The sequence below is a fragment of the Pantherophis guttatus genome, chromosome 15, assembly GCF_059756535.1.
Source record: "Pantherophis guttatus breed Tessera chromosome 15, ASM5975653v1, whole genome shotgun sequence".
Taxonomy (NCBI): Eukaryota; Metazoa; Chordata; class Lepidosauria; order Squamata; family Colubridae; genus Pantherophis; species Pantherophis guttatus.
In genome coordinates this window covers 17,202,989-17,219,131 of record NC_142077.1, presented here as the reverse complement: position 1 = coordinate 17,219,131, position 16,143 = coordinate 17,202,989, and the positions used below count along the sequence as shown (strand labels likewise).

Sequence of the window (16,143 nt, the reverse complement as noted above, 5' to 3'; positions counted from 1 at the left end):
CTCTCTTGTAACTGAATTCATTTTTCCATGTCTGACACTCTGGAATAATAGTGAGCAGATCTTACACTCGTGTGTAACCTGTGTCAGTGATTGGAAGAGGGCTGCATCCTCCCTTCTCCAACCGAGAGATTGTGTCAGTTGGAAAAGGGGCTCCCAGACTCCTCCTGATCTTCAGCTCTTCTCCTTGTTCTCTTTCCTCAAGGCTAAGAGCAGCTCCTTTGATCTCTTCCTTGGCTTATTTCTCTTTCCCTGAAGTTCACATAGATTTTGTGCAAATTCTCCTCCAAGAGTGGTGCCTGCAAGGGGACCTGGTCCTTGAGTTGGGGTCTCCCCCAAACCACAACATTCACTTCCTGAGATTCCTATGGCTGCAATTGCCTTCTTTCCATGGACATCTCCATACTGACTCATAGTCTGTTTCCAGCTAACTACGATTTTGCGATCATTTCCACAAACATAAATATCAAGTTTGGTATCCCTCATCCTTCTTCCAGTCCCTCATTAATGTTCTTATATGAGACTCTATTTTTAGTCAAGTCCTAGTTGCTAAAACTCAGATTTTTTTCTATTGCTTTTTACTCATACATCTTTCTCTGTGTCCTAATCATAAATATTGTCTCTGGAAACTTGATATTCCTCTTATTAAATTTTATTTTATTCAAAAAGGTAAAATACAAGTTTTGGAAAATAAAACTATTACAAAGACAAAACAAAATTAGACAATTTTTTTTAAAAAAATGTGCATTAAAAACAGACAAAAACTTGCATATTGTGCCCCCAGTTGAATACAATACAGCAATAATAGTTTCTCCCCCTTGCAAAATAGGCCCAACTACACATCTATTTGCAACTACTTGACCTGTCATCTATCTGCGGTATATAAAAAATGTAGTTAACAGGCAATCCAACAATAAAGTTAAATTTCAAAACTTCAAATTTCAAAACTGTCTATTATCTGCTATTGTATTTAACTCAGAGAAAAATTACAGGAGCTTCTTATCTACCACAGACCATAATCATTACCTCTGATCCATCCAGAATCTGTCCAGGATTAAGCATCATTGTTTGATTCTTAATAATAATGCATTTCCTTAAAATTTTAATTAGGATCTTTCCCAACAACTGCTTTCCATTCCCCAAAGTCACAGGACCTCCTGTAAATTGAAACTCAATGACTCTTAAGATTTGTTTTCTAGTTAAATATGACAAGTCCATTCCCCAATTTCATTTCTTCAGTCATCCATTCTGTCCTCTCCAGCCATCTCCAAGCAGCCTGCCTTCAAACCAGACTCCTTCTTCAGGGATGCCAGCAGCAAATTCAGTTCCAGTCCATCCATCCATTCAATCCATCCGATTCAACAATTGTTGCTTTCTTCTGATTATCGCCTTTAAGTTGATTTAAAACCATTGTTATTTCATCAAACGTTTTAAATGATGTTTCAAATAAGGCTTGTAGAAAAATTGATGAGCAATGGCAAATGGTTATCCATCACCTTCAGGTTTCCTAGGAAAGATTTAAAAGGGTTAAAAATTATTTGTGTATCATTTTGGAGACAGTTTTTATCCACTTAGCTATCATACCATCCACCCCTCAGGTTTCTAATCATACCACAAAATTGTTTGTGAGTCCTTTACTGAAATCCAGTGATGTCACCAGAGTTTCCATAATCTATTTAGGAAGTGCAATGATGTGTGAGAATGACTTTTGGGATGAGGGGAAGAGAGGCTTCCTAGGGAAGGATCAGAGAAGAGGGGAGAATCCTGCAGCTGCATAATGGGAGAGAAAGAAACTCAGAAAGGATCCTGGCTAACTTTTCAGGCTGAGAAAAGAGTTGGTGGGAGATTTGTTCTTTCAGATCTGCAACATTTTGTTAATTTTGCATTAAAATTAAATAAAATTAGCACATCTGGAGGTGTTTTCCGTCAGGATGACCAGGGATAAGATTAGCTTGACAACTTTCTTCTTGATCAATCCATGCTGTCTGGGAATCAACCTCTTTGTTTTCAAAGAGTTTATGAATCATCTTTTTTTCTCTGTTCATTTTATTTGTCATCTGCTCTAGAATGTTCCCTATAACTGATCGGTTGTGTCAATTATATTTTCTCTATATTTTGTCAGTATATGATTGACAAATTTTTCTCAAACTTTTTCATTTACTTTTGAAGATAATGGCAGTATTTGTGTCCTAATTAAGCATATTTGGAGATTAGACAATTGTAGAAGAAAGATTCAATGTGGGATGAGAAACAAAGTTTTCTGTTTTTCAAATTCTTGGATGTTCCCATTCTAGTTTCATCCCTTTCTGGAGAGGAATGAATTTTGGAATATTTCCAGCATTAAACTGTACTTGGACCAAAATGGAGAGATAACAGCAGATCTGGGCATTAAAATTTTCTTGGTTCTCCCCAAGGAGGATGTCAGGAGAGAGATTCTGGCGTATTTTGAAAGACAGAGATTTACTATCCACCAAGATGCTTTTTCATGGCTAAAGTTGCTCAATAAGGTGGGAGAAATTTTGGTGTCTTTTCTCTGTTTTCCAAAGCCTGAGATCCCATTTCCAGTGGGCAAAGCCTAGAGTCTCCAGGATGGTTGGCCTTCCATTGCAGTTGGTGTCATCTAATGGAAGTTCTTCAACAGACAGGACCTACTGTATTTTTTGGAGTATAAGATGCACCTTTCCCCCCCCCCCAAAAAAAAGAGGCTGAAAATTTGGGTGAGTCTTATACTCCGAATGTAGCTTTTTCGAAGTTTTTTTTCCGGCCCTAACGAGGTGCCAGCCGAGTGAAGCAATCTCCCCCCGTGCTTTGCCTGCTTCTCTCATTGCTGCTTCCTCTCAGCTGTGTCTTAAAAGCTGTTTTTCATCCCCAAGCAGGGAATAAAAAAAACAGCAAACTAATGTGTTGAGCTGACCAGACTAAGGACGCTAGCCAGATGAATACCTGGTAGGAAGATTTCCCACCCCCCCATTTTCCTCCCCAAAAATTAAGCTGCGTCTTATACTCCGAAAAATACAGTAAGTGGAGTAGCTTTGCCATGTTTTATGGAAACCTTTCAAGATCTTACTGGTCAGAGGTTTCTTTCTTCATCACAGTTTAATCTCATATTAAAAAATCTAATGGAATAAAAGTTTCCTAAATATTTTACAGTAAACTTTTTTCAATTCCATCCTTCTTGACTTTGTTAAGTAGAAAAGTACTTTATTGTAATGTTTAATTCCAAAAGAAAAAGGGAGGAAATAAATGAAGAATCTGCCAGTTGTTTTACCTCCTGCATCTGTTTAGTCAGAGGTTTCCTATTTACCTCAGTGAAGACCAGAAGCTACTTGTCTCCATCCATTTCTACCTCCATTTTCCATGGACGGAGAGTCCTAACACATTTTCTTTGCCATTCCTTGTTTTTCTGCTCAGTCTCTGCCTCAGTCCAAATGTGTGGAAAGTTGTCATCCTGGATTTGTCAAGAGGGCTCGAGAAGGAGAGCCAGTTTGCTGCTACGACTGCGTTCCTTGTCCGGAGGGGACCTTCTCCACTCAGGAAGGTGGGTGACACTGAGGAAAATGGGAGGCTTTGTGGAACTGGATCCATGCAGAACCTTTTCATGAAAATGCAAGTTGAAAGACAGATTGAAGCTCACCTCATTTTTTATTTTTAACGTGCACAATTTCTCATCTAAAAGGAAGTAAATCAAAAAGACTTGGAAGGAGGGGCTGGGAAAGAGATGGGAGGAGGGGATGGCCGACTGGGCAAACTTTACTAACAACAGAGGAAATATCTCTTCTGCTTTTTAGTTTGGATATGTGCTGCTAAGTTCACCTTTCTAGGAACATCTGAGTTCTTTGCAACTTGATGAATTATTTTAGGTCCACCTTCTGAAAGACTTTTCAATCCACTGTATATTGGATCCTCCCCTTGAGGATCACTGAGAAGGTGTCACTGGTCCATAATGTGGTGCTGTGGATAGTTATGGGGGGAACTCATTACACAAATATTCTGCCAGTCATGTAGATCAATCAATCAATCAATCAATCAATCAGAACAGAGCTGGAAAGGAGCTTGGAGGTCATTTAGTCCTACTCCCTTCTCAAGCAGGAGACCTTATGCCATTTCAAAGGAGTGACTGTTCAATGAAATTGTTAAGAAATACTTCTTGGAAAATGCCTGGGGTATCAGCTGTTATCCAAAGAAGGTATTTTCTGTAAGATAAAAGGACAGAATATTAAAGAAATATTGCTTTTTTTGCTTTCTCAGATACCGAAAAATGCACCAAGTGCCCAGATGATAAATATACAAATGAGGACAGAGTCCAATGTATCCCCAAAATTATAACCTTCCTGTCTTATGAAGAACTTCTGGGAATCATCCTGGTCTCTTTTGCCCTACTCTTGTTCTTAATCACAGGTCTTGTTTTAATCATCTTCATTAAATACCGAGAAACTCCTCTTGTCAAAGCCAACAACCGGGACCTCTCCTACATCCTCCTGGTCTCCCTCCTGCTTTGCTTCTTGTCTCCTTCTCTCTTCATTGGTCAACCAAGGAAAGCCACCTGCCTTCTCCGACAGACAGTCTTCAGCATCATCTTCTCAGTTGCCGTTTCTTCTCTCTTGGCCAAAACCATCACGGTGGTGCTGGCTTTCTTGGCCACAAAACCAGGAAACCGAGTGAAGAGATGGTTGGGGAAGAGCTTGGCCAACTCCATCATTCTTTCTTCTTCTGCTGTCCAAATTATCATCTGCTCCACCTGGCTGGGAGTTTCTCCCCCCTTCCCTGACTCTGACCTCCACTCCCAGCCTGGAGAGATCATCCTGCAATGCAACGAAGGGGCCGTTGTCATGTTCTACGTCACCCTCAGCTACATGGGCTTCCTGGCTGCCATCTGCTTCACGGTGGCTTTCCTGGCCAGGAACCTGCCTGGGGCCTTCAACGAAGCCAAGCTGATCACCTTCAGCATGCTGGTCTTCTGCAGTGTCTGGGTGACTTTTGTGCCACCTACCTGAGCACCAAAGGGAAATACATGGTGGCTGTGCAGGTCTTCTCCATCCTGGCCTCCAGTGCTGGTCTGCTGGGCTGCATCTTCATCCCCAAGTGCTACATTATCCTTCTGAGGCCAGACCTCAACACAAAGGAGCAGCTCACAGGCAGAACAAATCTAAAAACATGAGATATAACACCATTATGATACTGGAAGAATTGTTAACGGTTTATTTTATTTGAAAGGAGATATTCTTTACATTTAGATAGTATGCAGCAATCAAAGAAAATCATATTTATATGTTTCAGAATGGGAAACTGTTGAATGACTGGAATTCTTGTAGTTCCCTTTCTTTCCAGCTCACTAAATCAGCAACAGCTACTGAATGTGACACTTTATAAAAAATAATTTGGGCCCTTGTTCTTCCTGACAGCATCTAAAAGTGTGCCTGAGAGAGAGAGAGAGAGAGAGAGAGAGTGAGCAGGAAAAGAGGTCAGGAGGAAGCTGTGGGAACCAGCCTGGTTGCCTGATCCTCTCCCTGAGAATGTCGGAATGATGTGAAATGCCATGTTTGACTGGCTCTCAGCTGGGGAGGCAAATCTTCATCACTCTTATATTGTTCTGTCTTGATTTCCTGATTAAAACCTCCTTTGCAGAAAATGTTCAGCAGAACAGCTGTCTGGGATTTCAGTTTGGGGTTTTTATCTTGGTGTATACTTCACACCAAAATAAAAATAAAGTAAATAAAAGAACAAAGTGTATAAAGAAATTTCCACTGTGTTTTTAACTTTCCTCCACCAGAGAAATAAAATAGCAGTTTTCAGGCCCTTTAATTTTCCACTCTACAATTTCTACCTAAAGCTTTTTCTCTGCTCGTCTTCCAAGCTTGTCTTGTCTGTGAAGGGCTGGAGAAGATGCCCAGAGAAAGGGGACCTGGAGACTCTCCCCAGGAGGAGGTTGAGGGGATCCTGTCTAAAGGCAGCCGCATCACTGACCAGGTCACAAACCTTCAATGCTGCATAATATTCATCCAGGTCCAAGAAGGGGGTGAATAGAGGGGGGGGGACTTCCTGGTTTCTAGGAAGAGGCACCCATGAAAGCTGTTCTGCTCTCCAACCACACAGATTGCTGATCAATTGGGAATCAATGTTTAGTTCTCAGAATGGCTCCTAATTGTGAATAATTTGCAAATTCCATTTTAAGGAGATAAGAAAAACTCTGATGGATCAGACCAAGATCAGTCTAAGATTCACAGTGACCACCCAAATCCCTCTGGTTCTCCCACAAGCAGAAGGCAGAGAGATTTATGGCTTTGCCCAACATGGAACTGGTCTTTTCCCACAATTTCACTTTCCTCCTCCAAACCACACAATATTGGACACTCGGCCATCTCACACTCTAGGAATCCCCAATTCTGGTCTCCCACATTAATCTGAGAAAATATTTTCCATGTTTCACACCCGCAATCAGAAAGCACTAAGGCGGGACTGGAACTCAAGAGCCTCCTGGGGATTGGCCCAAAGTCCCCCAGGAAATTTTCATGCCTGTGGGAAGATTAGAACTCAGAGCCTCCTGGACCTTGGCCCAAACTCCCCCAAGTGGCTTTCATGCCTAAGGCAGAGCTAGAACTCACCATCTCCCAGTGATTGTCTCAAAGGCGCCCATTTGGATTCTATTCTAGAGCTGCTTTGAAAACTTTAGTGCGTGGAGAAAAGTCCCTCGGCTGCCTTTGCTTCTCTGCACCCTCCCCGGGCGCTCCTGGCCCCCCCTTCTCCCCCCCAGCACCCAAGGCTCCTCCTGCCCCTGCGCCTCCCTTCTCCCCTCCCCCTCCCCCAACAGACAGCTGTCACTCAAGCCTCCTGTCCCGCTCAAGTCAGGCAGGGCCACCCCCAGCAAGGGGTCTGCCTGAGGCCCTCCCCTCCCCTCCCCTCCCCCGCCTCCTCCCCACAGGAGCCTCTTCGGGGCTGGCCGGGAGCCTCGCCAGGGAGCCGGTCGGAGAGCAGCGGGCGAGCGAACGCCTGGACGGGCTTCTTCCCAACCGGGCTGCGGGGGTGGCTGGCGGGGCCCCCGGATCTGGGAGCGGGAGAAGCCGGGGGGCGGGGAGGGCAGGCGGGCGGCCTCTGGGGCTCTGGACCGAGGAGGGACCCCCGGGGGCTGCAGGGGGGCCTCCCTCCCTCTCCCCACAGACGCTGCGAGGCGGGCGGGCGAGGCGGGGAAGCCGCGCTTGGGAGGAGCGGATCGGCCCCCACGGGGCTCCCTGGAAGGTTTCGCCCCCTCCGAGGTGGCGGCCGTCGGGCGGGGAGGGAGGGAGGCGGGGAGGGCGGCCGGCTCCCCGCAGAGGCCGGAGGGGCGAAGTCGGAGGCTCCTGGGAGGAGGAATCGCCCCTTTGAGCTGCACCCAGATGAGGGGCTCCCCTCGTCCCTCCCGCCCCCCCCCTCAGTCGCTTCCCCGCTCTTCCTCCGACCCGGCGCTCCTCCCGCCTGGCAGCGGCTGCCCAGAAGCCCCGGAGGTCCCCCCCCCAGGACTGAGAAGCCCCTTCCTGCCTCCGCCAAGGGCTGCGCTGAGCCCCTCCCGGACCCCCCCAAGGCCCGCAGCCTCTGTGCTGGGGAAGCTCAGCCGTCTCCGCCCCCCAACCTCCAGGCGGCAACACCTGGGCCAGGCGAGGGGAGAGGAGAGGGGGGCCCTCCAGGTGCGGAACCTCCCCCGTTGCTCAGAGGCCGGAGCCCTGACTGGAGGAGGCGGTGCTTTCTAGACGTGAGGGGGGGGATGAGAAAAGGCGGGGGGGACACTGTTTTTATTTATTATTATTATTTTTTATTTTTTCAATTTATATACCGCCCTTCTCCCTAAGGACTGAGGGCGGTGTACAGCCAGAATTAAGAACATGAACTACAAATATTAAGAACAATTAAAATATATATAAATTTGGCCCAAACATTTAAAAATCACACACCAATTAAAACATTTTAAAAATTTCTTCTTAAGCCAGCCCGGCTTGCTGGACAAAGTAGGTTTTAAGGGCAGGGCGGAAGGCACTGATGTGTGGCGGAGCGTGGCGGGGCCTCCCCGGGTGGGAGGTCGAAGGGGCGACCGCAGGCGAAGGCTGAGCGCTCCAGCTCCTCTCCAAAGAGCCGCGGGAGGTTTTGGAAGCGGAGCAAAGACTTCAAAGTCAGCGGGGTGTTCCTTGTTCCAACCTTCCCAGGTGCAAAGGGAGGCGGGCAGGCAAGGGGCGGTGGGATGTTTGGGCAAGGCGAGAGGGGGGCGGGGAGGCGCCTTCATATACGTCGTCCGTCCGTGTTTCTCCGAGACTACGTTGAGTGTCCACCTCTCTCCGTTAAATAGACAGACAGACAGACAGACAGACAAATAGAAGGTGGCATTTCTATTTCATCTCCTGTCCAATGGCCTCATCCAGGCCATCCTGAAAAGTTAGGAATTTGCATGAAATCTGTGTGAACTGACTGGAAGGGAGAGGGGGATCGAAAGGGGAGGGGAGAGGGAGAGGGAGGGAGAGGGGGATCAAAAGGGGAGGGGTAGGGGAAGAGAAAGGGGGCTCAAAAGAGGAGGGAAAGGGGAGGGAGGGGAAGAGAAAGGTGGGGAGGGGAGGGGAGGGGAAGGGAGAGGGGGATCAAAAGAGGAGGGGGAGGGGAGAGGGAGAGGGAGGGAGAGGGGGATCAAAAGGGGATGGGGAGGGGAAGGGAGAGGGGGATCGAAAGAGGAGGGAAAGGGGAGGGAGGGGAAGAGAAAGGAGGGGAGGGGAGGGGAGGGGAAGGGAGAGGGGGATCGAAAGAGGAGGGGGAGGAGAAGAAACCGTGCCCACCTTTCCTTGTCTTTGGATGATTTTGTAACTACAAAAATACCTGAAGAAGGATCAGCCTGACCTTCTTAAAACTCCAGAGATCAAAGCAATCCGAAGGCCGCCCTCTTCAGAAGGGACCCCGTGCAGCTCTCTAGGCTTCTGGGCATTGGTTGATTTCCCTCCCTCCTTCCCCCTCTTACCCCTCCCTCCCCCCCTCCCATCTTTCCGGTCCGCGGACTTTTCCTCCCTCCTCACCTGCCACCAGGTGTCCACAGCATATTTGTGACATTCCTTATGCAGCTCTAATACAGCAGAGCAAACCTACCCAGCCAGTCGACCTCAAAACCAACCCAAAATACCCAGGAGCTGTCAATCATCCCCGACCAGATCGAGTTCCCTGTTGAAGAGGAAGGGATCTAGCAGGACGGCCAGTCTGGGCCATTTGACCAAGGAAGGGGGGGGTCTCCTGGGTCTGAATTGAAGGGCCCTCGTGAAGGGGCCTCTGCAGATCCCCAGACCTGGAAGGTCTGGAGGGCAGGAACCGGGTCCACCTGAACTTGAACAAAAGGAGAATTTCTGCCCCCCTGAATCTGGGCAGCTGCCCTTATTTCTCTCCTCCCCCAAGGCAGAGGAAGCCCCTCCTTCTCCAGATGTTACTGTCTACAGTTGTGGGAGTGAAGAAGGGCCCAGTTGTCCCAATCACCCCTCCCCCCACCTGCAACTTCCCAATAAACCCAACCCCGAGATCAGGCGGGGGCGGGAGGTTCGGGAGCCCCTGCGGTTCAGCCCAGCCGCCTTGACAAAGGCAGAGGGGGAAAGGGGGGGGGTCTGGCCTTGGGCACAGCCAGCAGCTGCGGACAGGAGGAGCACAATGGGCCAAAAGAAGTGGGGTGGTGCAGGATGGGGGGGCAGGGCAGTCTGCACCTCTTCCCCCAACCCAAACCCCCTCAGCCTCAGTCTCCAAGGGCGACTCCCTCAGGGGGCAGAGCAGAGCGAGAAAGAGGGTGGGGGGTCCGGAGGCTGAACCAGGGGGTGACGGATGAAGGGAGGGGGAATGTCCGGTCTAAGGAAGGGAAGGGCTGCAGGGGATGGGACAGCATCGCCCAATACGTGGGTGGCTCTCACGGAGAAGAGGGGCTCCATTCATCCCCCGGAGCCCCTGAAGGCAGGAAGAGAAGCAACGGGTGGAAGCCCAGCGAAGAGAAATGCAACCTACAAATAAGAAGAGATTTCCTGACAGAACTAATAATCAGGGTGTGAAGGAGGGGTTCTGTAAACGAATGGACCATGGCCCGATACACACACAAACGCACTGAAGCATGCAAAGTTGACAGAGGAGTCTTGAAAAATTACTTTAATAAAAACACATAAAAGCAAAACCTACAAGAAGGCATCAAACAGCCTAAAAGATTCTCCTCTCAGCAAGGTCCATTAGCTCTTATCTTCTTCCCAAACGTGGGAGGCGCCCAGCGTTCTTTGTAGGCCTTCTCAGGAGCAAGGCAGGGACTCAGCTCTGGAGGTTCTCTCTGAGAGGCTCTGAGGCGCTGAAGTGGCTGCAGGCCTGCTCCACTTATATACTGACCAACTGACCACTGGAAAGTGCGGGAAACTCAGAGCCAGGAAGCTGTGCTCTGATTGGCTCATTCAAAATGTTCAAACCAATCAATCAATTAGTTGCAGCAATATGCTGAGAGGTTTTTCCCTCTCACAAAAATCAACTTTAGTGAAAAACTAGTTTTTTGAACTTTGCAGTTAAAAAAAAGTGAGAGAGAGAGAGAGACAGAAACACAGAGAGGTTAGAAAAAAACCAAGTGAAAAGAGATGGAGAAATCAAGGCTGCCTCTCAGCCCATGTGGGGAGGGGAGGGAGGGAAGAAAGGAGGGAAGGGGAGCTCAGGACCCTCGTGTTGCAGATGGAAAGCTGATCTGCAAAATCCAACCTCCATCTTCTGAGTCCTGGGAAGGGGGGGGACCATATCCCATGTTGCTCAGCCACCTCTTTCCATGCATGGGGCACCCAGGGGAAAGCAAAGCCCAGACCCACGGAGAAAGCCCAGGATGGCCAGGGAGGAGGAGGGGATCTGGGGCATTCCTGGGAAGAGACTAACCTGGTTTATGTGTCCCAGGGTTGAATGTTGGGGGGACGCAGCCCCCGGGGTTTCTCCAGCCTCTCTTGGGCTTTGTGTCTTTCCAGGAGAGGCTCCTGTGGGGGAGAAGCCATGCAGGGCTGGGTCTCCCAAGGGGGATCCGGGGTTGCCCTGGAGGAAAAGTTGACCAGCCTCACCCCGGAGGGGACCCTCCGTGACTCTGAGGAAGATGGGGATCCCCTGTGGCCCCTCCAGAGCCCCCAGCTGAGGAGAGCCTCTTCATTGCAGCCTTTTTTTCTTTTTTTTCTTCCTCAGAGTCACGGAGGGTCCCCTCTAGGGTGAGTCCAGTTCCCCTGCCATCCTTTCCCATGCAGAGGCCAGGCAAGGGGGCTCTTGCAGGGATGCCAGACAGGCCTCTGCCCGGCTGAGTGGGGAGCCCCTCTTGGGAGAAGGAAGCTGGAGAGCCTTGTGGTGGGGAAGGTAAGCAGATCTGCAAAATCCCCCTCCAGGTTCCATCTTCTGAGTCCTGGAAACGGGGGAGACCATATCCCATGTTGCTCAGCCACCTCTTTCCATGCATGGGGCACTTGGGGGAAAGCAAAGCCCAGACCCACAGAGAAGGCCCAGGATGGCCAGAGAGGAGGAGGGGATCTGGGGCATTCCTGGGAAGAGACTAACATGGTTTATGTGTCCCAGGGTTGAATGTTGGGGGGATGCAGCCCCCGGGGTTGGGCTTCTGTATTCCCAGGTCTCTGAAGATGGAAGTTGGATTTTGCAGATCAGCTTTTTCATCTGCAACACGAGGATCCTGAGCTCCCCTCCCCCTTCCCTCCTGAGCTCCCCTCCCCACACGGGGTGAGAGGCAGCCTTGATTTCTCCATCTATTTTCACTTGGCTTTCTTCTAACTCCCCCCCCACCTCTGATTTTTTTTAACTCTGCAAAGTTCGAAAAACTAGTTTTTCACTAAAGTTTATTTTGTTCTAAGAGACTGGCTGCACTATTGCATCAGCCCTTTTCTGCGATGCCCTTGAGCATTAGCTTTCAAAATAAAGTAAATTTTGGCTCCAACTCAGGTGGCAGCTATTTCAGATCTGTGGCAAGCTCTGGCATTAACTGGCCCCCGGAGTTTTGTCTTTCATCACTATTCAAACAAATGTCAGATTTATTTGTTATTTCAGCCACAGGTGCCATGTATTCCCTGCATGGAGCTCCCAAAATTCTCAATTCTAGATAATGGATTTAATTCCATCTCTGCTCCTGTTATTTTGAATCACATGGGGATTATTTCCCTTTCATTTCCCTCCAGAGAATTTCCCAACAATCTCCAAGTCCAACAACTAGCTGAATTATCCCGGGATCCCTCCTGAGAGGGAGAATTATGATAAAAGTTTCAGCTCTGCTCTTTGGCCGAATCCTCCAGGGGAGACTTTGGGCAGAGAAATATGGACATTTGGGACAGGCAGAGTCTGTGCTCTTGAATGTACGTCTCTCTCCTTTCCAGGTGAAGCTGAGTGTTTCTCTGTGTTGAGAAAAAGCAACTCGATGTTCCACCTTGTGAGAGTCCTTTGATTCTTCCAATTCTTCTTTAGAAATAGGAAAGAGATTGATTGATTCACGCCATGAATTATGGACCTCCTGCTTCTGTTTCTGATGCTGCTTTTGTCCCATCCAGTCTCTGGGAAGCTGAGAATGAAATGCCCGCTGAGTTTGGAGCACCAGGATGGAAAACCATGGAGCTACTACAGACCAGGAGACCATCTAATCAGTATAGTCACCAGTGGACCGGAAAGATTGCATACAAAGTTGCTTTTCAACGTGGCTCCTTCTCTTCAGTTTGTTTTCCATGATCCGTAAGTCATTCAGGGTGATGGAGTTGCAGTCCCTCCATTCTAACACTCTCCTTTTCTGATTTTTATTTTTCATTTATTCCTATATTGGGGGATATGTCTAATTTCCTGAATGATTTTGATTTCCACGGCTTCTCTCTTTGGTCTGATTTTGTGAAAGAGACTCAAAAAGGGGTCTAAAAAAAAGCTGAAAGGCCTGCAGTGTGGGAATCAGGTGGCCATAGTACATGTATAGACCAGTCTAGCTGGTTGGACACGTGTATGGAACTTAGCACCGAACTATGAAAAGCGGGTTCAGCTGGATACTCTCTGAAGGGCCCTATTCGTTCTCTCTTTGTTCAGAACATAGACTGTATTTGCAAAGGCAGAGACATCTCCTTGTGCTACATTCCTGAGGGCTGAGGTAATCTCTGATAACGGGGAGACAGGGAGATGGGCCTCTCTGCTAGCAGAAGGCAGAAGCTGGGAGAATTGAGTTTAGTTTTTCCTTAACTTTTGCTTTCCTAGAATTCACGTGATTTACTGTAAATTGTAGAATGTGAAACCTATATGGATGCTTTCCTTTTTTCATGTATGTAATATGAGATGTGTAGCCATAATAACGCCTTCTGATGACGCTGTATTTTGATAACTAATAAAAGAGATGGCAGGCTTTTGCTCTCTGCTCTCTCATCACGAGAAACACCTGTCCTTGTGTTATCTCTAATCTGGACTACTCATGAGAAGCCCGCCAGGATGAATGCAACACTGCAGATTATTTTCCTCCTTCAGTTCAGTCCTTAATTTATCACTTGAATAATGAATTTTATTTAAAGTAGTGGTGGAATCAGTTGTAGTTGCTGTACCTCAGCCCATTTCCATATTTGTGTAACTGATCTTTGCTTTTGGATCAATGTTGGCTTAGGGCTCAGTAGGCTTGTGGAGGATTATATATATTATATATAACAAAACTATTTGTTGTGGCTGTTGATTATAACAACTTTTTTTTTCAATAGGACTTCTTACGATTTTTATTATTGCTTACTATTCATTTTCAACATTCAACTGGTCAACAAGAATTCCCATCTCTTGCACAATCTCACATTTGGCTACAACATCCATGACAACTATTTGAGCACATTCCACACTTCAGATGCCTTGCTGGACATGCTCTCCACTGGAGAAGCCAATGTCCCCAACTACAGCTGTGGAAGGAAGGACAACCTCCTGGCTCTTCTTGATGGAGCTGACAGGGAGATCTCCATCCAGATGTCAACATTAGGAGGCACCTACAAAGTCCCACAGGTTTGTGTGTTTTTCTCGGCCTGGTAAAGTGAGGAGTGGGTGGTGGTGGGTGAGCAATAGATGCAATCATGTCTTCTCCATGGAATTCAAGAGCTGCTTTTCTCAATATTAGCAAAAATCTCAATATTTTACCCCATTATGTTCATGTTGAGATTAATCATAAAAGGCCTGAAATGCAAGCAATACATTCCCTGGAGAAGACATTCTAACAACTATTTAACTGATCAAAAATATCCCTGGTTGTTGGGGCCTCTATTGGCATCTTCATTTTCACGCATAAATGATGCCTGTCCTATCCACTCAAATTGAAGTTGGCAATATTAGCATTTTACCTAGTACTCAGTTACTCTTCAACATCTTCATGAATGATTTGGATGAGGGGAGAAATGGGGAAATCATCCAATTTGAAGACAACACTAAAGTGGCAGGCATAGCCAACACCCCAGAAGATAGGCTGAAGATCCAGATGGATCTAGGTAGGCTTGAACCCTGGGCCTATCTAACAAACTGTAGTTCATTGTAGAGAAAAGTAAGGTTTTATACTTAGGCTAGAAAAACCAAATGTCCACTTACAGATGAGGTGAAACCTGGCTCAATAAGTGTAACTGTGAAAGGGATCTTGGAGTCCTAGTGGACAATCACTTAAATATGAGCCAGCAGCAGCTATAAAAGTCAATTCAGTCCTAGGTTGCATTAACAGAGGGATAAAATCAAGATCACATGAAGTATTGGTACCTTATAATGCCTTGGCAAGACCACACTTGGAATAGTACATCCAGTTTTAGTCTCCATATTATTAAATGATGTAGAGACTCTGGAAAGAGTGCAGAAAAGAGGAACTAAGATGATTAAGGGCCTGGAGACTAAAACATATGAGGAACAGTTGCAGGAATTCAGGATGTCTAGTCTAGTGAAAAGGACGAGGGGTGACATCATAGTAATGTACCAATATGTGAGGAGCTGCCATAAAGAAGAGGAGGTCCATCTATTTTCCAAAGTACTAGAAGGCAAGACAAGAAACAATGGATGGAAACTAATCAAGGAGAGAAACAACCTAGAAGTAAGGAGAAATTTCCTAATGGTGAGGAATGGAACGTCTCCCCTTCAGAAATTGTGGGTGGTCCATCACTGGAGGCTTTTAAGAAGAGACTGGACAGCCTCTTGTCTGGAATAGTATAGATAGATACAGATTAACAGAGTTGGAAGGGACCTTGTAGGTCATCTAGTCCAAGCAGACCCTACACCATTTCAGACAGATGACGGTCCAGTCTCTGCTTGAAAGCTTCCAGTGATGAAGTTCCCACAACTTCTGAAGGCAACTTTATCTCTTTATTTCCAGGTTGAATCTCTCCTTGTTCAGTTTCCATCCATTATTCCTTGTCTGGCCTTTGTCCGGCCTTTGGGTGCTTTGGAAAATAGCTTGACCCCCTCCTCTCTGTGGCAGCCCCTCAAATATTGGAAGACTGCTATCATGTCTCCCCTGGTCCTTCTCTTCACTAGACCAACCATGTCCAGTTCCTGCAACCTTTCATTGTACGTTTTAGCCTCCAGTCCCCTAATTCGCTTGGTTGCTCCTCTCTGCACTTTTTCTAGAGTCTCAGCATCTTTTTTATAGTGTGGGGACCAAAACTGGATGCAGGATTCTAGGTGTGGTCTTACTAAGGCTTTATAGGGTGGTATTAGTACCTCTCTTGATCTTGATTGTATCCCTCTGTTAATGCAATTTAGGATTGCATTGGCTTTTTTGGCTGCCGCTGCACACTCTTCACTCATATTTAATTGGTTGTCCACTAAGGCTCAAGGAACCTCTCACAGTTACTGCTATTAAGCCTGGTTTACTGCTTGAACTGGGGGTTGGACTAGAAGACCTCCAAGGTCCCTTCCAACCCTTTTATTTTGTTATAAGTTCTGTTATAGGTACACATGTTTAGCCTGCTAAATTCCAGATAATGTGATATTATCATATTTACACATTGGATTGTATAGACTTGAATTGTTTTGTCTTAATAATTATCTGATAATTTATAAAGCAAGTTCAAAAGTGATGGTCTTTGGGAAATGACATCATAGCCATAAATGATCAGCCATTAGAGCAAGTAACACCTTTCCTTACCTGGGGTTGTTTTCTCTGAGCCTGAATCTTGGCTCCCTCATCATCCA

At 46.9% G+C, this 16,143-nt stretch overlaps 1 long non-coding RNA gene across 1 annotated transcript in view; it reads right to left on the bottom strand.

The window, feature by feature from the left end:
• Positions 1-633: 633 nt before the first annotated feature.
• Positions 634-16,143, bottom strand: part of LOC148112010 (uncharacterized) — a 195,026-nt gene continuing 179,516 nt past the window's right edge. Inside the window, exons 3-4 of the long non-coding RNA XR_015730013.1 lie at positions 4,988-5,143; positions 634-1,504 (exon numbers count right to left, since the gene is read on the bottom strand). This is a non-coding gene — a long non-coding RNA (uncharacterized LOC148112010). The remainder of the gene's footprint in view (positions 1,505-4,987; positions 5,144-16,143) is intronic.